Genomic DNA, 25,241 nt, shown 5'->3' with positions numbered 1-25,241 from the left:
AACAAAAATTATAAAATTAGTTGCCAGGGATTGGTAATTGGGGGAAATAGGAAGAGGTGGGCCAAAGGGTACAACCTTTGAACTATAAGATGAACAAGGTCTGAAGATTAAATGTAAAACATGATGATTATAGTTGATAACAATGTACTGTATAATTGAAATTTGCTAAGAGAGTTGAACTTAAATGTTCTCACCAAAAAGACCCAATAAATATATGGGAGGTGATGGGTGTCTTAATTAACAAGATGGTGGAAATCTTTTCAAAATGTATATGTATACCAAATCACCATAAGGTACAATTTAAATATCTTATAATTTTATTTGTCAATTAAACACCAATAAAGATGAAAAAAATTGTGAGATGAGGATTAAAAACACCATCAATACCCATCCTTATTAGAGGGTGTGGGGTACATACATTCCATATGTAGAAAAATCTTTGCATCTATTATCCATGAGGACACTATTTATTTACTTATTTATTTCATTTATTTATTTTCATGAGAATAATTTTATATATCTTTGCAGTTGAGGATAATAGAAAAATTTTTTCTTTCACTTTTTTGCAGGTCAAGTGTGATGGTGTCATGGCTGACTTTGGTAGCTTAGAGGAGATGATGTATCATTTTGGGACCTCTGCCAAAATTAAAATTGTAATGGGTTCATTTTAATATATCATTACATGCACATAGCTTTATAAAAAATTATTTATGTCACTTAATAGTCATAATCTATAAATCAACTGTGACAGGTATTCATTATCCTCATTTATAGAAGTAAAAATTGGACTCAAAAGTTCAATGACTTGCCTCAGGTGTTATAGTCAGAAAATGAAGAAATCATATTTGAACACAGATTCTGTGATTTCAGAAAAAATTGTCTTTTAACAACATCAAAATGCCTATGTTCCCTATTTTTTCCCTCAAAACTGAGTCATATAACCATTATTTTAAAAAGAAAAATAACTTTACATTCTTTTAGTATATATAAAGTATATATATATAGTATATATATAGTATAGTATATATATAGTATATATATAGTATATATATAGTATATATATAGTATGTGTATACATATAGTGTAAATATATATTATATATATATATATATATATATATTTGTGCAATGTTTTTCAAACATACACATATATCCTAGGTGATATAAATTTCCAAAATATCTCTCAGAAATAAGAAAAAAGAAAGTAGAGAAATTCTATGGTAAAAGGAGATCTGTTGTTCATTCTGATGATGGAAAAAAGATGCAATGAACCAAAGAATGAAGGTTTATGGCTAGCAAGGAAAGAGAAATTCTAGACTTACAGTAATAAGAAATTGAGTTCTGCCAATAACCAAATGAGTAAGTCATGAATTTTCCCCAGACCCTCTAGAAAGGAATGCAGCTTGCCAATACCTTGATTTTCATCCAATGAGACCTGTACCAGATTTCTGACATACACAATGGTAAAACAGTGCAGGTATTGTTTTAAGCCCCTACACGTGTGATAAATTTGTTAAGGCAATAGTAGAAAACTTACATGAAATCAATGCAAGAAAAGTTGGTGCACTTCCAAGAAAAACAAAACACTGAAATGAAGTGATAACACATCAGGAAGGAAGATTACCAAGAACTTGAGTGTATCATATGTTCCTTTTAAAAATGATCAATCTAAAGTAGTATAGGAAGGACTTCTGGGTAGGATGGCAGAGTAGGAGGATCCTAAACTTAACTCACCCCACAGATCCACCTATGTAACACCCACATCAGTTTAAGTAACTCAGAACACAACCTGAAGACTGCAAGAACAGATTCTCCACAGCTAATTGTAGAGAAGCCACATCAAAAATAATAGGAAGGGCACAGAACTGGTCATGAAACAAAGTGACCTGTGAGACTGACCAGGGGAAAGAGGAGCAGTGCAAGTACAGAGAAGGGAAAGGAGAAGACCCCACACCAGGCACCCCCCAGCTGGGAAGACAAATCAGTATAACATTTGGTTTTGAAAACCAGAGGGGCTTAACTTTGAGAGTTTTTATAGTCAATGAAGCTTAACACCAGGAATTTTACAGAAACTTTAAAAATCAGTAGGGTCAGCTCTGGGAGAACATGAGGAGAATAAGAAACTGAGTCCCCACCCTTAAAGAAATAATATAACAAACAATCCCACTAACATAAAGTATAGAAGCATTAGTTTGGAAAAATACCTGCATAGTATATGGGAAGGAGATTTGTTTACTAATCTCAGAACATGTGTAAGAGAGGCAGGAGTCTTTAGAGACTTCTCCAAAAGGAAAGCACTGGCAGGAGCCATTTTTTCCACCAACACCCAGCCTAGATGCACAGACACCTGGAGGAACCAGTACAAACACTCTCCAACTTGCCTGCTAGCAATGTTCTATACCTCTATGCTCTCATACTGACCTGCTTCATCCAACCTGCTCTCCACAGGTGTTCTCCGAAGCAGCACCAGGTCACCACCCATAAGCAGACAAGGGCAAAATTTCCTAAGAGTGCAACATACCCTAGCATTCTCCTTTGGATATACCTCACTCAACCCACTCTACTTAGCATAATAACTTTAGGGTTTATCCAAAGCCACACCACAAGTGTCGCATTCTGCAACCAGCCCCAAAGGTGCCAAGCAACACTCTAAAGAGAGAAGCCCCAGCAGTGGACTGGGGATAGTTACCTGGATTGACTGCAGTCCTCACCCATCAGTGAAAGCCTCTCAGGGAACAACACAGGAAGAGCACCCTGTAGTTTGCTGCAACCACAACTCTGGCAAACATCTGGCTGGAACAAATTCAAGCCCAAGAGGTCCCTAGGCTGGCTCCATACAATATACCTGGGAATAAATCAGCAGGCAAACAGAGCCCCTGTGAAACACGGGTCTGAAGGCAAACACAGCTAATCTACAAAAGTAGAGTGCAGCAACACACATAGGAGATACTCCTAAATCATCAGGTCCTAGTGAACAGTGGATATTGTGCTATAGGGTACTACAGGACTTCTTCATAAAGCTACTATTTTGAAAAGCAGGGAACACAAGCACATAAGAAGACTTTCTTAAAACAAAGAAACAGATGCAGAGAGTTACATAAAAAGAGGAGGCAGAGGAATGTGGCCCAAATGAAAGAACAAGAAAAAAACACACCAAGAGAGCTAAATGAAATCTAGATAGGCAATATGTTTGATGGAGAATTTGAAGTAATGGTCATAAAGATATTCACTGGACTTAAGAAGAGTGGAGGATCTCAGTGAGATCCTCAAAAAGAGATAGAAAAGATAAAAAAAATCAATCAGCAGTGAAAAACTCAGTAACTAAAATTAAAAATATACTACAATAAGCTTGGAGAGATAGATGGTGGCACAGTAGGAGAACCCTATGCTTCCCTCGCCCCATGAACACACTTAGATAACTATCAAATCATTCTAAATACTCCAGAAGTTGATCTAAATTCTGACAGAACAAACTCCAAAACTAAAGAGAGATAAGAGGCCACATCAAAGCAGGTAGAAAGTGTGGATATATGGTTTAAGGGAGAAACAGATCATGGGGGATGTAGAAGGGAAGGATATACAGTCACAGAGAAGGATGATATGGTGGGGTAGGGGGGCACACAGGGGAACTCACAACAAGAATGTTTCCCTAAAGCCACTGGCTTGGAAAAAGAGAGGGGCTAAATTTGGTGAGTTCTTGCAACCAGATGGGCTTAAAGCCTGAAGTTTAAATGTTAGTGGGTTTGGATGGAATAAAGCCCAGAGGGCAGTAGGCTGTGCTTGAAGAGAAGGCAAGCAAACAACACAGGGGCAGAGAGCATGGACACAACAATCTGAAGAGCACCTGAGGCACACAGTGGGGACATTATTTCTTCTTCTTGGAGCATGTCTGTAAGAGGCACTGTTCACAAGGACACCTCTTCAGAAACACAGGAGCTGACCGGCACCATTTCCCAACCGACCCCTCAGCATAAACACAGAGCCACTTGGGAAAAGCAGAGCAGTGCCCAAACTGGCTGCATAGCTTGCATACACCAGTATCCACCACCCTCCACTCTGGTGTGACTGCACTTCTCAAACTTGCCTCAGTCCCAGCATGGTCGGCCCATCCCCCAGAAGACAGCATAACCCCCACCCATGCCATGTCTCCCAAACAGAGAGTTCTGCAGTGCCTCAGCTCTGGCGGAGGTGATGGCAAAACTCATTTGATTAGCAGAACACAACACACCTAGTTAAAACAAACCATGTTCAGGCCAGAGTCCAAACACTGCTCACAGCAGGCACAGAGAACCTCTGCCAACTGCCCTAAAGGATAAAGCAGCCAAAACACAAAAGCAGTAAACATGCGGCACACATCAGAGAAACTCCCTGAAGCACCATGGTCTGGGCACTACATGGCTTTTTCTTCACAAGGCCTTACTTTCAGAAGCAGGAGGCATATCTGCCTTAACATAGCTCAGAGAAAAATACAGAGACTTTGACAAAATGCAAAGAAAGAATTTATCCCAAATGAAAAAAACAAGGCCATAGGCAGAGATATAAGCAAAAGAGAGAAAAATAACATACCTGATGGAGAATTTTTATTCCTTCAACTTCTTAACTAAATTCCAGTCAGTTAACATACAGTGTAATATTAGCTTTATGTATAGAATTTGGTAATTCATCACTTACATAAACTAAAGAGTGCTCATCACAAATGTCCTCCTTAATATCCATCACCTATTTAACACATCCCCCATGAATGTCCTTTCCAGTAATCCTGTTTGCTCTCTGTAGTTAAGCATTTGTTTCATAATTTGCCTCTCTGTCATCCAACTATATTCATCTCTTTTGTTTCTGAAATTCCACATATGAGTGAAGTCATGGTATTTATCTCTCTGACTAACTTATTTCACTTAGCATAATACTCTCTAGATCCACCCACAATGTCAGCAGCGGCAAAGTTTCATTCTTTTTGAAGGCTGAGTAATATTCCAATGTATACAACACACACATATGTGTATACACACATATATGTATAGTACATCATCTTTATCAATTCATAAGTCATTTGGACTCTTTCATAATTTGGCTATTGTTGATAATGCTGATATAAACAACTGATGGAGAATTTAAAATGACAACCATAAGGATACTCAGTGGGCTTGAGAAAAGAAAAGAAGACATTAGTCAGACCCTTAACACAGAAAATAGATAAAAGAATTGATTAGAGATGAAGAGTTCAATAAACAAGATTCATAAACAGGCTTCATGCAATGAACACCAGGCTGGAAGAAGCAGAATGAATTAGTGACCAAGAAGACAGACAAAGGAAAGTAATGACACTAAAGAGGAAAGACAGAAGAATTATGCAGTATGAGAACAGACACATGGAAGTCACTGACCATCAAATGTAATGACATTTGTATAATAAGAGTCCCAGAAGAAGAGAAAGAAAAAGAGAGAATTTATTTGAAGAAATAACAACTGAAAATGTCCCTGATCTGGAGGAGGAAACAAAAATCTAGATCTGGGGGGCACAGACAACTCCTATCATAATCAACAAAAGCAGGCCAACACCAAGACATATTGTAATTAGATTTGAAAATTTAGTGATAAAGAAAAAAATCTTAAAAGCAGCAAGGCATAGAAGCCCTTAACTTACAACGAAAAACTCATAAATTTAGTTGGAGATTTCCCAAAGAAACTTTCCAAATAAGAATGGAGTAGAATATATTCAAAGTGCTGAATGGGAAAGATCCACAGCCAAGGATACTCTATCCACCAAGGCTGTCATTCAGAATAGAAAGAGAGAGAAACAGTTTACCAGACAAACAAAATCTAAATCTAAAGGAAATTGTGACCACTAAACCAGTCCTGCAAGAAATATTAGAGAAGGCACTTTGGGTGCAAAGGTAACAATTTGTCACCAATGTGACAAAGATAAGGTGAGAGAAAACCTCCAGAAATGAGAAAACAAGTAATAGAATGGCAATAAATATACATCCATCAATAATTACATTGAATGAGAAGGGAGGCAAGATGGCAGAGCAGTAAGGGACCTGGTTTCTTTAATCTGGTCCCTCGAATTTAGGTGGATATCTAGCAAACCATTCCAAACACCCATGAATTCAGCCTGAAATGGCAAGAAAATTTATCTGGAACTCTACAAGCAGAAAAACAATTGCTTTTTGCAAGGTTGGTGGTGCAGAGTCATGAATCTATGGGGAAATATCAGAAGATAAACACAAGGGGGCAGGGAGGCTATATAAGCTGGCTACCAGAAAGTGCTATAACACCAGAGTGCAAAATCAGAACCCTAAGAAATCTGCTCCAGTGAGAGACATCCCTTTCTGAAAGGGGGTCAGGGGATGAAAAGGGCAGAAATCTAGGTGGATCATTGTGGTCTCAGGATCCAAGGAGATGCAGAAAGAATGGGAGGGCTGGAACTGATACAGTGCCCAAGCAGCGGAGAGGAAAAAATTATTATGGTCACTGAGCCTAGGAGGGACTTTCAGCTCAGGCTGCCATAAATTGTGAGACAGACAATAGGGAGACTGCTGTTTGCCTGAGCACCCTGAAAAGGACTGGAACCTGCAGGCCATGTACCATCCCCTGGGAGGGACAAAATGGCTGCACCCAGGACTGGGCAACAGCTCTCAGGGCACTGGTGGCCCCGAAAGCACCACAGAGCAGCACCCAGCCATGACCTTGAAGAGCAGGGTATGTGTGTGAGCCCACAACCACTCAAAGTCGCAAAGATGCAAAGCATGGTAACAACAGTAGGTCCCTGCTCCCCTCCCCCCACCAGGAGGATTGCAGTGGGCATGAACCCCAAGAGTCTGAGGAGTTTGTGCCACACAGAAGTGGAGACCCTTTGACCTGGAGGGTTTATTGAAGAGGGGGCACTGCGATCTTATGGCTCTGAGCTGGCCATGTTTGCTCTGATTCTGAAGAGGCATGGAAAGCCTCCAGGGGAAAAAAACCTTACAAATGACCAGCTTAAATTGAGCACATCCCTCTGACAAAGGGTGGGACAAGTATGCCCAGGCAAAGATTCTGAGAGCCAGCACCGCAAGCTCCTTCCCCAGAAGACTGACTGGAAGAACAGGTGAATGAAAAGCTTTATGGATACCACAATACGGTAAAACTCCAGCGCCATGGTAAAATAGTATATTGAACCCCAGGGTTTCCTCATGACCCGTTTACCTTCAGGATAAAATTTTTCATTTCTTTCTCTCTCTTTCTCTCTTTACCTTTTTTACTGGTTTTAACTACATTCTTAAATTTACCAACTTCTATTTTTGTGTTTGTCTGTTTTGTTTTTGTTTTTGGTGTCCACAAATGAGGGGGTTTATTCTTTGAGGTGGAGGAATGCTTATTGCCGTCTGTTCTTGTTCTTGTTCTTATTCTTTTTTGACTTTGTTTTCTATTGTTTTTTATTATGTTCAGTTAGCCAACATTTACTACATCATTAGTTTTTGATGGTGTGTTCAATGATTCATTAGTTGTGTGTAACATCCACTGGTCTTCACAACACAAGACCACCTCAATAGTCACCACCTACTTACCCCAACCCTGCATACTACTCCATTCTGTACCCCTCAGTTTGGTTTCAGGAGTCCAGAGTCTTTCATGGTTTGTCTCCTTCTCTGATTTCTTCCCATTCAGTTTCTCCTCCCTTCTCTTGTGGTCCTCCACACTCTTCCTTCTGTTCCACAGAAGAGTGAAACCATATGACAATATGTCTTTCTCTGCTTGACTTATTTCATTTATCATAATCCCCTTCAGTTACATCCATGTAGATGTAAATGGTAGGTATTCATCTTTTCTGATGGCTGAGCAATATTTCACATGAATCACATCTTCTTACTCCATTCATCTGTTGAATGACATCTAGGCTCCTTCCACAGTTTGGCTATAGTGGACATTGCTGCTATGAATTCTGGGGTTCAGGTGCCCCTTCTTCACTACATCTATATCTTTAGCTAAATATCTAGTACTGCAATTGCTGGGTCATAATGTCTTGAGGAACCTTTATACTCTTTTCCAGAGTGGCTGCACCAGCTTGCATTTTCACCAACAGTGTAAGAGGGTTCCTCTTTCTCCACATTCTCATCAACATTTGTTGTTAACGGTCTTGCAAATTTTAGGTATTCTAACTGGTGCAAGATGGTATCTCACTGAGGCTTTGATTTGAATTTCCCTGATGGCTACTGATATGTAACATTTTTTCATGAGCCTATTAACCATTTGTATGTCTTCTTTGTCAGGCAAATGTGATAACCACTATTCTTGGATACTGTATGTCTTCTTTGGAGAAGTATGTATTCATGTCTTCTGACAGTTTTTTGACTGGATTATTTGTTTTTTGGGTGTTGAGTTTGAGAAAATTATAGATTTTAAATACCAGCCTTTTGTCTGGAATGTCATTTGCAAATATCTTCTCCTATTCTGTGGGTTGCCTCTTTGTTTTGTTGACTGTTTCTATTGCTGCGAAGAAGCTTTTTATCTTGATGTGGTCCTAATAGTTTATTTTTGTTTTTGTTTCCCTCGCCTTTGGAGACATGTCTTGAAAGAAGTGAATGCAGTCGATGTCAAATAGGTTACTGCCTATGTTCTCCTCTAGGAGTTTGATGGATTCCTGTCTTACATTGAGGTCTTTCAACCATTTTGAATTTATCTCTATGTATGATGTAAGAAAATGGTTCAGTTTCATTCTTCCGCATGTGGCTGTCCAGGTTTCCTAGCACCATTTATTGAAGAGACTGCCTTTTATCAATGGGATGTTCATTCCTGATTTGTCGAAGAGAGTTTGACCATAGAGTTAAGGGTCCATATCTGGGATCTCTATTCTGTTACACTAATAAATAAGTCTGTTACTTCTTTTGCCAATACCATGCTTTCTTAATGATCACAAATTTGTAATATAGCTTGAAATCAGGCATCATAATGCCCTAAGCTTTGGTTTTCTTTTTCAACATGCTCCTGGTGATTTGGGGTCTTTTCTGGTTCCATACTAATTTTAGGATTGTTTGTTCCAGCTCTGTGAAAAATGTTGATGGTATTTTGATGAGGATTGCACTGGGTGTGTAGATTACTCTGGGCAACAGAGACATTTTAATAGTGTTTACTGTTCCAAGCCATGAGCATGGAAAGTTTTTCCGTCTCTTTTTGTCTTCTCAATTTCTTTCATAGGTGTTCTGCAATTTATATATATCCTTGACCTCTTTGGTTAGGTTTATTCCTAGGTATTTTATGGGTTTTGGTGCTATTGTAAAAGGAGCTGATTCCTTAATTTCTTTTTCTTCAATTACATTGTTAGTGTATTGAAATGCCACTGACTTCTGTGCATTGATTGTGTATCTTGCCACATTACTGATTGATGTAGGAGTTGTAGTAATTTGGGGGTGGAGTCTTTTGGGTTTTCCACATAAAGTAAGATATCATCTGTGAGAAGAGAGATTTTGACTTCTTCTTTACCAATTTGAATGCCTTTGATTTATCTTTGTTGTCTGGTTGCTGAGGTTAGGACTTCTAGTACTATGTTGAACAATAATGGTGAAGAGTGGGTATCCCTGTTGTGTTCCTGACCTTAAAGGAAAGGCTCTAAATTTTTCCCCACTGAGAATGATATTAACTATGGCCTTTTCATATATGGGTTTTATAATATTGAGGTATGTTCCCTCTACTACTACATCCTGAGGAATTTTAATCAGGAAAAGATGATATATTTTGTCAAATACATTTTCTACAACAACTGAGAGGATCATATAATTCTTATCTTTTATTTTATCAATGTGCTCTATCACAATGATTGATTTGTGAATGTTGAACCACTACCATTTCATCCCAAAATTAACTTCCACCTAGTCGTGGTGAATAATCCTTTCAATGCACTGTTGAGTCCTCTTGGCTAAGAACTTCTTGAGTATTTTGGAATCCAAATTCACAGGAAGATTGGTCCTTAATTCTCCTTTGTAATGGGGTCTTTGTCCAGTTTGGGTATCAGGGTAATGCTGGCCTCATAGAGTTTGGAAGTTGTCCTTCTATTTCTATTTTTGTGAAACATCTTCAGTAGAATAGGTATGATTTCTTCTCTAAGTGTTTGGTAGAATTCCCCTGGGAAGCTGACCTGGACCATTGTTTTTTTTGTTTTTGTTTTTGATTCCTATTTCAGTTTCCTTGCTGGTTACTGGTCTACCCAGATTGTTTCAAGTCTTGGCAGTTTATATGTTTCCAGGAATACATCCATTTCTCCCAGATTCTTAATTCGTTAGCATATAGTTGCTGGTAATAATTTCTAAAAATTGTTTTTATTTTCTTGGTGTTAGTTGGGATCTTTTCCCTTTCATTCATGGTTTTATTGATTTGGGTACTTTCTCTTTTCTTTTGGATAAGTCTGGGGAGAGGTTTACTGACCAAGGGCTGATATCCAAGATCTACAAAAAGCTTCTCAAATTCAACACCCAAAAAACCGATAATCAAGTGAAAAAAAAATGGGCACAAGAAATGAACAGACACTTCTCCAATGAACACATATAAATGGCTAGCAGACATAACAAAAATGATCTTCATCATTAGCTGTCAGGGAAATTCAAATCAAAACCACATTGAGATACCACCTTACACCAGTTAGAATGGAAAAAAATTAACAAGGCAAGAAACAACAAATGTCAGAAAGGATGTGGAGAAAGGTTGGGAACCCTCTTACACTGTTGGTGGGAATGCAAGTTGGTGCAGCCACTGTGGAAAACTGTGGAGATTCATCAAAACAAACCATGAGAAACTGTGGACTCTGAAAAACAATCTGAGGGTTCTGAAGAGGCAAGGGTGGGAGGTTGGGTGCGTCTGGTGGTGGATATTAGGGAGGGCACGTATTGCATGGTACATAAACAATGAACTTTGTAACACTGAAAAGAAATTTAAAAAATAAATAAATAATAAGTTAAAATTAAAAAAAAATAGAGCTACCTTATGACCTGGTTATTGCACTATTGGGTATTTCCCCCAATAAGACAGAGGTCATGAAAACAAGGGTCATATGCACCCCCATGTTCGTAGCAGCAATGTCCACAATAGCCAAACTGAGAAGAAGACGAGATGCCCTTCAACAGATGAATGGATAAAGAAGATGTGGGCCATATACACAATAGTATATTACTCACCCATCAGAAACGATGAATACCCAACATTTGCATCAACATGGATTGGACTGTTGGAGATTATACTGAGTTAAATAAATCAAGCTGAGAGAGTAAATTATCATATGGTTTCACTTATTTGTGGAACATAAGGAATAGCATGGAAGACATTAGGAGAAGGAAGGGAAAAATGAAAGGGGGATAATTGGAGTAGGAGATGAACCATGAGAAACTATGGACTCTGGGAAACCAACTGAGGATTATGAAGGGAGGGCAGTGGGGGGGATGAATGAGCCTGGTGTTGGGTATTAAGAAAGGCATGGATTGCATGGCACCCTGGGTTTTATATGCAAACAATGAATCATGGAGCACTGTATCAAGAACTAATGGTGTACTCCATGGTGTCTAACATAACATAATAAAAATTAAAATAAATAAATAAATAATTAAAAAAAAAAGTTTAGTAGAATTCCCCTGGGAAGCCATGTGGTCCTGGACTCTTGTGTTTTGGGGGTTTTATGGTTACTGCCTCAATTTCCTTCCTGCTTATGTGTCTGTTCAGATTGTTTCTTCCTGTTCCATTCTTGGTAGTTTTTAAGTTTCTGGGAATGCATCCATTTCTTCTAGATAGCTTAATTTCTTGGCATATAGTTGCTGGTAATAATTTCTAATACTTGTTTCTATTTCCTTGGTGTCAGTCCTGATCGCTCCACTTTCATTCAAGACTTAACTAATTTGTGTCCTTTCCCTTTTCTTTTAAATAAGTCTGGTGAGAGGTTTATAGAGCTTGTTAATTCTTTAAGAGAACCAGCTTCTAGTTTCGTTGTTCTGTTCTACTATTTTTCTGGTTTCTATTTCATTGATTTCTGCTCTAATCTTTATTATTCATGTGCTACTGCTTGCTTTTGGCATGATTTGACGTTATTTCTCCAGGTCCATTAGGTGTAAGGTTAGCTTGTGCACTTGAGATTTTTCTAGTTTTTTGAGAGACTTGAATGGCTATGTATTTCCCTCTTAGGAACTCCTTCGCAGTATCCCACTGGTTTTGGCCCAGTGTGTTTTCATTCTCATTAGTTTCAATGACTTGTGTTTTTTTTTCTTTTTTTCTTTAATTTCCTGGTTAATAGAATCAGTCTTTAGCAGGATGCTCTTTAACTTCCAAGTGATTGAGTTCCTTCCAAACTTCTTCCTGTGATTGATTTCCAGTTCAGGGCATTTTGGTCTGAAAATATGCAGGGAATAATCCCAATCTTTTGATATCAGTTAAGACCTGATTTGTGATCTAGTTATGTGATCTATTCTGGAGAGAGTTCCATGTGTACTTGAGAAGAAATAATATTCTGTTTTAGGATGTAATGTTCTGTATATTTCTGCGAAGTCCATCTGGCCCAATGTTTTACTCAAAGTGGTGGTTTTTTTGTTGATCTTCTGCTTAGTTATCCGTCCATTGTTGTGAATGGAGTGTTGAGGTCTTTGCTATTAATGTACTATTATTGATGTATCTTTACATTGGTGATTAATTGGTTTATACAACTGGGTGCTCCCATGTTAGGTGCATAGATACATACAACTCTTAGATCTTCTTGTTGAATAGACCCTTTAAGTATGATACATCTACATCTACATCTCTTACTACAGTTTTGGTTTAAAAAGTAATTTGTTGGGGGGACAAGATGGCGGGGAAGTAGGAGAAGGCGCCTTTTCAACCTGTAACCTAAAGTGAGCTGATTACCTACCAAAGAACTCCGATCACCCATGAAATTAGCCTGAGATCAGAATTATACATGTCTAGATCTCTACAGGGGCAGAAGATGCCAGCGGGCAGGTAAAGCGGCGGGGAATGGCGGACTGATATCGGAAGATAAACAAAAGGGGGAGGGAGCCACCAGAGGCGACGGCTTGGAAAGTAATACACCTAATATGAGCGAGAATGCCCTGCATCTGGGGACCAGCATTAACTTGGAGACTGGTTGAAAGCACTCCAAAAGAGCAAAGGATTGTGGCGGGGGGGGGGGGGGAATTGTGGGAATCAGGGTGGCTAGGGACCCTGGGGCTAGCTTAAGGGTTAAGTCCCCGGCCCCAGGACAGCCTCCCCTGGCACTGAGCCAGAGAGAATGCAGCAGAGAAACCAGGTCTTGGTCCCTGAGCCACGAGAGCGCCCGAGATTGTGTGGGGTCTGGCTCCTGTGAGGGGATAGGATCCACACCAGACAGCAGAAGGCGGGAGCACTGCTACAAAGCCTGAGATGTGCGTGCCTCTCCTCCTCCCCTAAGAGAGGTACACAAAGGCCCAGCTGGCGCTCTTAGACGCACGCCATTGTTTCAGAGCCTAAGACATGCGCCCCAAACCCTCCCCGGAGAGAGGTGTGTGAAGGCCCAGCCTGGTACTTTTGGACCTGTGCCCCACTCTCAGAGCCTGAGATGCGCACGTGACCCGCAGGCCTCCACTGAGAGAGGTGTGTGCAATCCAGGTGCTCTGAGACCCAAAAAGACCAGGCACTCCCAGCCTGGGCCAGCAGGAAAATCTCAGTGTGCGATCGCTGCTTGGAACCTCTATGGCAGTCTGGAGCTGCCCAGACAGCTACTGCTGCCATGGTTTTGGGGACAAGCAGAAGATCCTGTGTCCCAAAGGGCCGCAACTCGGAACCTGCTCTGCCAGCAGCCAAGGGGAAATTTATATGGGCTCTGCAACACCCACAGAAGAACAGACTGAGGCTTCTCTCTGAGAGGGAGGTCAGGGTGCAGTTTGCTTTCCTCTAAACCTACAAAAACCATCAAAAGCAGTCAAGGCAAAAGGAAAAAAAAAGGGAACAATCATAAAAACCTCCAGAGAACAAAAGCCTGAAAAAAATGGTTTTCTCAGAGCCCAAACCCTTGAGCGGGACTGAAGGACTTAACTCAGGGAACATCATTGATTGAAAACCCACGTCGCAGGCCCCTCCACCAGAAAACCAACCAGGAAAGAAAAAAAAAAAAGACTACAAGAGAACCACTACCACTACTTCATAAGACAACTTTTATTTTTAATTTGTTCCCACTATTCTGGCTCCTTTTTTTTATATATAGATAACTTTTTAGCCTATTTACCATCACAGTGAGCTGTGCAGTACATCAAATTCCATAATAACCTTCTAACCTGAACTTTTTGATACATACACCTGTGTTTTTCTTTTGCATTTCTATTTTTTAAATTTCTTTTTTTAAATTTTAGTTTAGGTTAGTCTAGTTTATTCATATTTCATTTTTATTTTCTAATATTCATATAGACTTAAACTTCAAAGTAATCCCCCTTCACCAATCAATACTGCCCCTATAGGTAAAACAATTTTTAATCCCCCTTTATCTTAGGAAAGTTGAGTCCTTTAACAAAGATATCAAGATACATCCAGGAAGAATCAAAACAACCTTCCTTGCCCACACTGAGAATGTATAACCACTCTCCAATCTTTTTCTTCCACCACTGTTTCTGTGTTTTTGTGTTTGTCCTGATATTATATAAATCTTACACTTGGGGTTCTTTTTGACGAGGTTCTTCCTATATTTGCACATATATATATTTTTTCTCTTGTCATATACTTTTATCAGTCTTTTTGTTTGTCTGTTTTTGTGTGTATACTTCATAAATCTTACCTTGGGGCCCATTTGAGCTGAACCTTCTCTTTTATCTTCCCTTTCTTTCCTGTCTCTCTCTCTCTCTTTTTTTCTTTTTTCTCTCGTTTGGGTGGGGAATCCTGATTGCTCAGAAGTGTTCCAGGGTGCACCTTGACTGCACCACAGTCGATACATCCAGCTACATATGTTCAGTAATCTTTCACCAAAATGACTAGGCGGAGCGATGCCCAACAGTAGAAAAATACAGAGGATGGACCTTCTGCAACAGAGCTAATGGCTATCAACATAGGCAATATGTCGGAAAGAGAATTCAGGCTAACAATTATCCAGGCAATAGCTAGGTTGGAGAAAGGCATGGATGACCAATCGGAATTGATTAGGGCTGAACTGAAAATGACTAGAGATCATGTTTTCAGTGTTAGGGAAGAGCTGAAAGCTACCAGGGATGAGGTTCACAATGCTCTCAATGAGTTCCAATCTAATCTAAATTCTCTCAAAGCTAGGGTAACTGAGAAAGAAGATAGAATTAGTGATCTGGAAGACAAACAGATAGAGAGAAAGGATCAGGAAGAAGCCTGGAACAAACAGCTTAGAAGCCACGAAAACAGAATCAGGGAAATAAATGATGCCATGAAGCGTTCCAACGTCAGGATTATTGGAATCCCTGAAGGGGAGGAGAAAGAAAGAAGTCTAGAAGATATAGAGGAACAAGTTCTTCATGAAAATTTTCCCAATCTCACAACTGGAACCAGTGTTCATGTACTAGAGGCCGAACGGTCTCCACCCAAGATTACAGATTCCAAAAAAACATCAAGGCAACTGACAGTCAAATTGAGGAATCATAATTGTAGGTATAATCTCTTGAAAGCCGCTAGGACAAAGAGGCTGCTTACTTACAGAGGAAAGCCCATCAGAATAACATCAGACCCGTCCACAAAGACCTGGCAAGCCAGAAAGGGCTGGCAAGATATATTCAGGGCACTGAATGAGAAGAACATGCAGCCAGGAATATTTTATCCCGCAAGATTGACATTCAAAATGGATGGAGAGATAAAGAGTTTCCAAGACCGGCAAGTCTTAAAAGACTGTGCAACCACCAAGCCAACACTGCAGGAAATATTAAGGGCGGTTCTATAAAAGAGGAACAATCCTAAGAGTAGCACTGAACAGAAATATAGAGACAATCTACAGAAAGAAAGACTTCAAAGGTAACACGATGTCAATAAAAACGTATCTATCAATAATCACTGTCAATGTGAATGGCCTAAATGCGCCCATGAAACGGCACGGGGTTGCAGATTGGATAAAATGACAGGACCCATCCATATGTTGTCTACAAGAGACCCATTTTGAATCTAAAGATACACCCAGACTGAAAGTGAAGGGATGGAGAAATATCTTTCATGCCAATGGGGCTCCAAAGAAGGCCGGGGTAGTGATTCTCATATCAGATAAAATAGATTTTAAACTAAAGACTGTAGTCAGAGACACAGAAGGACACTACATCATTCTTAAAGGGACTATCCACCAAGATGATCTAACAATTGTAAATATCTATGCCCCCAATATGGGAGCAGCCAATTACATAAGAAAACTGTTAATCAAGATAAAGAGTCATATTGATATGAATACATTAATAGTAGGAGATCTTAACACACCTCTCTTAGCAGAAATTCAATAAAGAAACAAGAGCATTGAATAATACATTGGACCAAATGGACCTAATAGATATATACAAAACATTCCACCCTAAAAAACAGAATACTCATTTTTCTCAAGTGCATATGGAACCTTCTCAAGAATAGACAACATATTGGGTCACAAATCAGGACGCAACCGATACCAAAAGACTGAGATTATTCCTTGCATATTCTTAGATCAGTGCTTTGAAATTGGAGCTCAATCACGAGGAAAAGTTCAGAAGGAACTCAAACACCTGGAAGCTAAAGGCCACCTTGCTTAAGAATGCTTGGATCAACCAGGAGATCAAAGAAGAACTGAAACAATTCATGGAAACCAATGAGAATGAAGATACTTCAGTCCAAAACCTATGGGATACAGCAAAGGCGATCCTAAGGGGGAAATACATAGCCATTCAAGCCTCCCTCAAAAAAACTGAAAAATCCAGAACACAGCAGCTGTCTCTACACCTTAAGGAACTGGAGAATCAGCAACAAATCAAACCAACTCCACACATAAGAAGGGAAATCATCAAGATTAGAGCTGAGATCAATGAGGTAGAAACCAGAGATACAGTAGAATGTATCAATGAAACTAGAAGCTGGTTTTGTGAAAGAATCAATAAGATCGATAAACCACTGGCCACACTAATCCAAAAGAAAAGAGAGAAAGCCCAAATTCATAAAATTATGAATGAAAAGGGAGAAATCACAACAAACACCAAGGAAATAGAAACAATCATCAGAAGTTATTATCAACAGTTATATGCCAATAAGCTAAGCAACCTAGATGAAATGGATGCATTCCTGGAAAACTAAAAACTCCCAAAATTAAACCAGGAAGAAATCGACAACCTGAATAGACCGATATATAGTAACGAGATTGAAGCAGTGATCAAAAACCTCCCAAAACACAAGAGCCCAGGACCTGACAGATTCCCTGGGAAACTCTACCAAACTTTCAAAGAAGAAATAACACCTATTCTCCTGAAGCTGTTTCAGAAAACTGAAGCAGAAGGAAAGCTTCCAGACTCTTTCTATGAAGCCAGCATTACCCTGATCCCCAAACCAGGCAAAGACCCTACCAAAAAGGAGAATTTCAGACCAATATCACTGATGAATATGGTTGCTAAGATTCTTAACAAGATCCTAGCGAACAGAATCCAACAGCACATTAAAAAGATTATCTACCATGACAGGTGGGATTCATTCCTGGGCTACAAGGATGGTTCAACATTTGCAAATCAATCAATGTGATAGAACAAATTAATATGAGAAGAGAGAAGAACCACATGGTCCTCTCAATTGATGCAGAAAAAGCATTTGACAAATTCCAGCATCCGTTCCTGATTAAAATGCTTCAAAGTATAGGGATAGAGGGAACATTCCTGAACTTCATCAAATCTATCTATGAACGACCCACAGCAAATATCATCCTCAATGGGAAAAAGCTTGCAGCCTTCCCGCTGAGATCAGGTACATGACAAGGATGCCCGCTCTCACCACTCTTGTTCAACATAGTAGTAGAAGTCCTAGCAACAGCAGTCAGACAACAATGAGAAATAAAATGTATCCAAATTGGCAATGAAGAAGTAAAACTCTGTCTCTTCGCAGATGACATGATTCTTTATATGGAAAACACAAAAGACTCCACCCCCAAACTACTAGAACTTATACATCAATTCACCAACATGGCAGGTTACAAAGTCAATGTACAGAAATCAATGGCCTTCTTATACACTAACAATGAAAATGCAGAAAGGGAATTTAGAAAATCGATTCCATTTACTATAGCACCAAGAACCATAAGATACCTGGGAATAAACCTAACCAAAGAGGTAAAGATCTGTTCTCGAGGAACTACAGAACACTCATGAAAGAAACTGAAGAAGACACAAAATGATGGAAGACCATTCCATGCTCTTGGATCGGAAGAATAAACATTGTTAAAATGTCTATACTGCCTAGAGCAATCTATACTTTTAATGGCATTCCAGTCAAAATTCAACCAGTATTCTCTGAAGAGCTGGAGCTAATAATCCAAAAATTTGTATGGAATCTGAAGAGACCCCGAATTGCTAAGGAAATGTTCAAAAACAAAAATAAAATTGGGGGCATCACGTTACCTAATTTCAAGCTTTACTACAAATCTGCGATCACCAAGACAGCATGGTACTGGCATAAAAACAGACACATAGACCAATGAACAGAGTATAGAGCCTAGATATGGACCCTCAACTCTATGGTCAAATAATCTTCAACAAAATAGGAAAAAATATACAGTGGAAAAAAGACAGTCTCTTCAAAAAATGGTGCTGGGAAAACTGGACAGCTACATGTAGAAGAATGAAACTGGACCATTCTCTTACACCATACACAAAGAGAAACTCAAAATGGATAAAAGACCTCAACGTGAGACAGGAATCCATCAGAATCCTAGAGGAGAACATAGGCAGTAATCTCTTCAATATCAGCCACAGCAACTTCTTTCAAGATATGTCTCCAAAGGCAAAGGAAACAAAAGCGAAATTAAAGTTTTGGGACTTCATCAAAATCAAAAGCTTCTGCACAGCAAAGGAAACAATCAAGAAAACAAAGAGGCAACCCACGGAATGGGAGAAGATTTCTTGAAATGACAGTATAGACAAAAGGTTGATATCCAGGATCTATAAAGAACTCCTCAAACTCAATACACACAAAACAGATAATCATATCAAAAAATGGGCAGAGGATATGAACAGACACTTCTCCAATGAAGACATACAAATGGCTATCAGACACATGAAAAAATGTTCATCATCACTAGCCCTCAGGGAGATTCAAATTAAAACCATATTGAGATATCACCTTACACCAGTTAGAATGGCCAAAATTAGCAAGACAGGAAACAGCTTGTGTCGGAGGGGATGTGGAGAAAGGGGAACCCTCTTCCACTGTTGGTGGGAATGCAAGTTGGTGCAGCCTCTTTGGAGAACAGTGTGGATTCCTCAAGAAATTAAAAACAGAACTTCCCTATGACCCTGCAATTGCACTCCTGGGTATTTACCCCAAAGATACAGATGTAGTGAAAAGAAGGGCCATTTGTAGCCCAATGTTTATAGTAGCAATGGCCACGGTTGCCAAACTGTGGAAAGAACCAAGATGCCCTTCAACGGACGAATGGATAAGGAAGATGTGGTCCATATATACACTATGGAGTATTATGCCTCCATCAGAAAGGATGAATACCCAACTTTTGTAGTAACATGGACGGGACTGGAAGAGATTATGCTGAGTAAATAAGTAAAGCAGAGAGAGTCAATTATCATATGATTTCACTTATTTGTGGAGCATAACAAGTAGCATGGAGGACATGGGGTGTTAGAGAGGAGAAGGGAGTTGGGGAAAATTGGAAGGGGAGACAAACCATGAGAGACTATGGACTCTGAAAAACAATCTGAGGGGTTTGAAGTGGTAGGGGGTGGAGGTTGGGGGAACCAGCTGTTGGGTATTATAGAGGGCACGGATTGCATGGAGCACTGGGTGTGGTGCAAAAATAATGAATACTGTTATGCTGAAAATAAAATAAATTTAAAAAATAAAAATAAAAAGTAATTTGTCTGTTAAAAGGATTTCTACTCTAGCTTTCTTTTGAGGTTCATTAGCATGGTAATGTATCCTCATCCCCTCACTTTCAATCTGGCAGTGTCTTTAAATTCAAAATGCATCTCTTGTAGACAACATATAAATGGGTCCTACTTTTTTTTTTTTTAATCCAATCTGAAACCCTTTGTCTTTTTGTGGCTCCATTTAACTTGTTTACATTCAGAGTAACTACAGAAAGATATGAATTTAGTGCCATTGTATTGCCTATAAAGTCCCTGTTCATGTAGTTTCTGTTAATACCTGGTCTATGTGACTCTTTAGATCTCTTCACTTAAATAACCCTGCTTTATAATTCTTGCAGGGTTAGCTTGGGTTCACATATTTGCAGCTTTTGTTTTTCCTGAAAGTACTTTCTCTCTCCAACTCTTCTGAGTCACAGCTTTGATGGACAAAGTATTCTTGGCTGCATGTTCTTTTCATCTCGTACCTTGAATATGTCTTGCCAGTCCTTTCTGGCTTACCAGGTCTCTCTGGACAGGTCTGATGTTATTCTGATGTTCCTTCCTCTGTACATAAGAAATTTCTTCCTTCTTGCTGCTCTTAGGTAGCATCCTTAGCTCTATGATTTGCAAGCTTCACTATTATATATTGGGGTATTGATCAATTTTCATTGATTTTGGGAGGGTCCTCTCTGTCTCTTGGACACGAATGCTTGTTCCCTTCCCCAGATTAAGGAAGTTCTCAGCTATGAACAGATGGAGAGAGAAAGTGCCTCAGTTAAGTATCTGCCTTTGGTTCAGGTCACCATCCCAGTGTCCTGAGATCAAGTCCCATATTGTGGTCCCTCCTCAGTTGGGAGCCTGCTTCTCTCTCCCTCTGCTCTTTCCCTCTATTCATGCTTTCTCTCTCTCAAATAAATGTCTTTTAAAAAATATTTAGGTCATGTATTAAACAGGTTTTAACAAATATAAAAATTGAAATCATACCATGCAGCTTTTCTGAATATAATGTTATGAAAATAGAAGTCAAATGCAAGAAAAAAATTTGGAAGCAAATACATGGAGTTTAAACAACATGCTACAAAACAATGAATGTGTAAAACACAGTATCAAGGAAGAAATTTTAAAAAAACATGGAACCAAAAAAAGTGAACACACAATGGTCCAAAACCATTGGGAGACAGCAAAAGTTTTTCTAAGTGGGAAGTACGTAGCGAAACAGTCCCAAGAGCCAAGAAAAATCTCAAATAAACACCCTTAGCCTAGAAAGAAGCTAGAAACAGAACAATAAAAGTAGCCTCACAGCAGCTAAAGGAGGGAAATAATATTAAGAGTAGAAATAAAATGATAATGAAATAGAAACTAAAACAAACAAACAAAAAATACATTAGAACAGGTCAGTGGAATCAGATGTTTCTTTGAAAAAAATTAATGAAATTAATCACCTAGCCAAACTATTGAAAAAGAAAAGAGAAAGGACCCAAATAAATAAAATCACAAATAAGAGAAAAGAAATAACAATCAATATCAGAGAAATAAAGGTATAAGAGATTATGAAAACCTATATGGCTACACATTGGACAACCTGGAAGACACGAATTAATTCCTAGAAACATAATCTACAAAAGCGGAAACAGGAAGAAACAGAAAACTTAAACAGCATGATAACCAGCAAGAAAACTGAATTAGTAATCAACAATCTCTTCAGACACAGAAATTCAGGAACAGATGGCTTCACAAGTACATTTTTGCAAACATTTAAAGAAGAATTAAACTTCTCAAACTATTCCAATAAAATAAAAAGGGAAGGAAAACTTCCATATTCATTCTATGAAGCCAGCATCACCCTCATATCAGGAACAGATAAAACCTCCACTGAAAAACAGAACTAAGGACCAATATTCCTAATGAACAGAGATGCAAAAGTTGTCAATAAATTAATAGCAAATTGAATCCAACAAATCATTAGAAAAATTAATCACCATAACCAAGTGGGATTTATTCCTGCATTACAAGGGCGGTTCAATATTCACAAATCAATCAATGTGTTACACCACATTAGTAAATGAAACAAGAACCATATGATCTTCTCAATAGATGCAGAAAACTCAGTTGATAAAGTACAGTATCCATTCATGACAAAAACCATCAATAAAGTATGGATAGAAAGGACATATCTCTACTTGATAAAGGCCATATATGAAAGACCCATAGCTAGTATCATCCTCAATGGGGAAAAACTGAGAGCATTTTCTTTATGGTCAGGAAGAAGATAGGGATGTCCACTCTTACCATTACTATTTAATATAGTACTGGAAGTCTTAGCCTTGCAATTGGACAAGAAAAGGAAATAGAAAGCATTCATTCATTCAGCAAGGAAGAAGTGAAAATTTTACTATTTACAAATGTCATGGTAATCTATGTAGAAAACCTGACAGACTCTACAAAAAAATTTCTAGAACTGATATATGAATCAGTAAAAATGCAGGATACAAAATCAACCTACAAAAATTTTTTGAATTTCTATAGATCAGTAATTATGCAACAGAAAGTCAAAGGATCTATCCCATTTATAACTGCAGCAAAACAGTAAGATACCTAGTAATAGACCTAATGAAAGAGGTAAAAGACCTGTCCTCTGAAAAGTACATAACACTGAAGAAAGAAATTGAAGATGACACACAAAAAAGGAAAGACATTCCATGTGCATGGATCTGAAGTACAAATATTGTTAAAATACCTGTATTACCCAAAGCAATACACATATTTAATTTGATCCCTATAAAATACCAAAAGCATTCTGCAAAGAGCTAGAACAAATGATCCTAAAATTTGTATGAAACCACAAAAGCCAAATAGCCAAAATAATCTTGAAAAAGAAGATGAAAGCTGGCGGCATCACATTTCTGGACTTCAAGATATATTGCAAATGCTCTAGCGATCAAAACAGTATTGTAGTGGCACAAAATTGACTCATAAATCAATGGAAGAGAATAGAATACCCAGAAATGAACCCACAATTATATGGTCAATTAATCTTCATCAAAGCAAGAAAGAATAACTAGTGGGAAAAGGACAGTCTCTTCAACAAATGGGACTGGGAAAACCAGACAGAAACATGCAAAACAATTAAACTAACCGCTTTCTTACAACAAAGACAGACATAAATTCAAAATGTATTAAAGACCTAAATGTGAGACATAAAACCATAAATACCCTAGAGTAGATACCAGCAGTCATCTCTTTGACATTGACTATCTCCAACTTCTTTCTATATATGTCTCCTGAGGCAAGGGAAACAAAAACCAATATAAACCACTGGGACTTCATCAAAATAAAAAGCTTCTGTACAATGAAGGAAACAATCAGAAAAATAAAATGACACATCTGATAAAGTGTTACTCTCCAAAATATCTAAAAAACTTATGAGTACCCAAAAAAGAAATAATCCAAATAAATCATGGACAGAAGAAATGAAAATACATTTCTCCAAAGAAGACATACTGATAGTCAAGAGACAAATGGAAAGATGCTCAATATCCCTCATCATCAGGGAAGTGCAAATCAAAACCACAATGAAATATTAGATCTGTCAGAATGGCCAAAACAAAAACAGAAAGAATTGCTGGCAAGTATATTCAGAAAATGGAACACTAATGCACTGTTGGTGGGAATGCACACTGGTGCATCCACTCTGGATACAGTAGAGGTTTCTCCAAAAATTAAAAATAATATTGTCATATGATTCAATAATTTCTCCTTTGGGTATTTACTGATAGAATATGAAAACATTATTTTGGAAAAAAATGCACCCGTATGTTATTACATTATTTTGAAAAAGATATATTGCACCCCTAGATTTATCGCAAAATACAGTATTTACAGCAGCACGATATGAAAGCAACCCAAGTGTGTATCAACTGATGAGTGGATAAACAATATGTGGTTTATTTTTTTAATTCTTTTTTTTTAACTTAAATGAACCTACACATAGTACATCATTAGTTTCAGATATAGTGTTCAATGATTCATCAATTGTGTTTAGCACCCAGTGCTCTTCACATCACATGCCCTCCTTAATGCCTATCACCAAATTACATTCAGTATATACATGTTTGTCAAGGATATGACTGAAGTGATGTTTGTTTCTCAGTATACTGTGTCAGGAGGTACATGGTATCAATTTTTTCTAGAACTTAAACTTTTAATTTCTTGTTAGGAATTTTGTTTAGGAGATTGAAGAATGTAAGGCTTTGTCCTTTGGTGATGTCGTGGATAGCTGGGCAGGTACTTTTCTCTTTTCCCACAAGAAAAAATAGTGGGATTTTTGTTTGTTTGTTTTGTTTTGTTTTGTTTTTAAAGGTTTTATTTACTTGACAGACAGAGATCACAAGTAGGCAGAGAGGCAGGCGGGGATGGGGGGTGGTAGCAGGCTCCCCACTGAGCAGAGAGCCTGATGTGGGGCTTGATCCCACTACCCTGGGATCATGGCCGGAGCCAAAGGCAGAGGCTTACCTCACTGAGTTACCTAGGTGCCCCCACCGATTTTTTTTTAAATTTCTTTTCAGCATAACAGAATTCATTGTTTATGCACCACACCCAGTGCTCCATGCAATACACGCCCTCCATAATACGCACCACCAGGGTCACCCAACCTCCCACCCCCAACACCTCCAAAACCTTCAGACTGTTTTTCAGAGTTCACAGTCTCTCATGGTTCATCTCCCCCTCCAATTTCCTCCAACTCCCTTTTCCTCTCCATCTCCACATGTCCTCCGTGTTATTCCTTATACTCCACAAATAAGCTAAACCATATAATTGACTCTCTCTGCTTGACTTATTTCACTCAGCATAATCTCCTACAGTCCAGTCCATGTTGACAAAAAGTTAGGTATTCATTCTTTCTGATGGGGGCATAATACTCCATAGTATATAAGGACTACATCTTCCTTATCCATTTGTCCATTGAAGGGCTTCTTCATTCTTTCAACAGTGTGGGGACTGTGGCCATTGCTGCTATGAACATTGGGGTACAGATGGCCCTTCTTTTCACTACATCTGTATCTTTGGGGTAAATACCCAGTAGTGCCATTGCAGGGTCATAGGGAAGCTCTATTTTTAATTTCTTGAGGAATCTCCACACTGTTTTCCAAAGTGCCTTCACCAACTTGTATTCCCACCAACAGTGTAATAGGGTTTCCCTTTCTTCACATCCTCTCCAACACACGTTGTTTACTGTCTTGTT

General features: G+C 38.6%; 1 protein-coding gene and 1 long non-coding RNA gene across 3 annotated transcripts in view; one reads left to right on the top strand and one right to left on the bottom strand.

Annotated features, from left to right (window-relative positions):
• Positions 1-809, top strand: part of LOC131822229 (uncharacterized) — a 39,762-nt gene extending 38,953 nt beyond the window's left edge. For both annotated transcript variants that reach the window (XR_009350137.1, XR_009350138.1), the window contains one exon: positions 570-809. This is a non-coding gene — a long non-coding RNA (uncharacterized LOC131822229). The remainder of the gene's footprint in view (positions 1-569) is intronic.
• A 349-nt stretch (positions 810-1,158) lies between these two features.
• The window catches only part of NBDY (negative regulator of P-body association), a 50,941-nt gene continuing 26,858 nt past the window's right edge, over positions 1,159-25,241 (bottom strand). The window contains exon 3 of the mRNA XM_059158720.1: positions 1,159-2,844. The gene's annotated coding sequence lies outside the window, so the exon portion shown is untranslated. The remainder of the gene's footprint in view (positions 2,845-25,241) is intronic.

The sequence above is a fragment of the Mustela lutreola genome, chromosome X (assembly GCF_030435805.1).
Source record: "Mustela lutreola isolate mMusLut2 chromosome X, mMusLut2.pri, whole genome shotgun sequence".
Taxonomy (NCBI): Eukaryota; Metazoa; Chordata; class Mammalia; order Carnivora; family Mustelidae; genus Mustela; species Mustela lutreola.
This window is presented reverse-complemented; position numbering and strand designations above follow the sequence as displayed.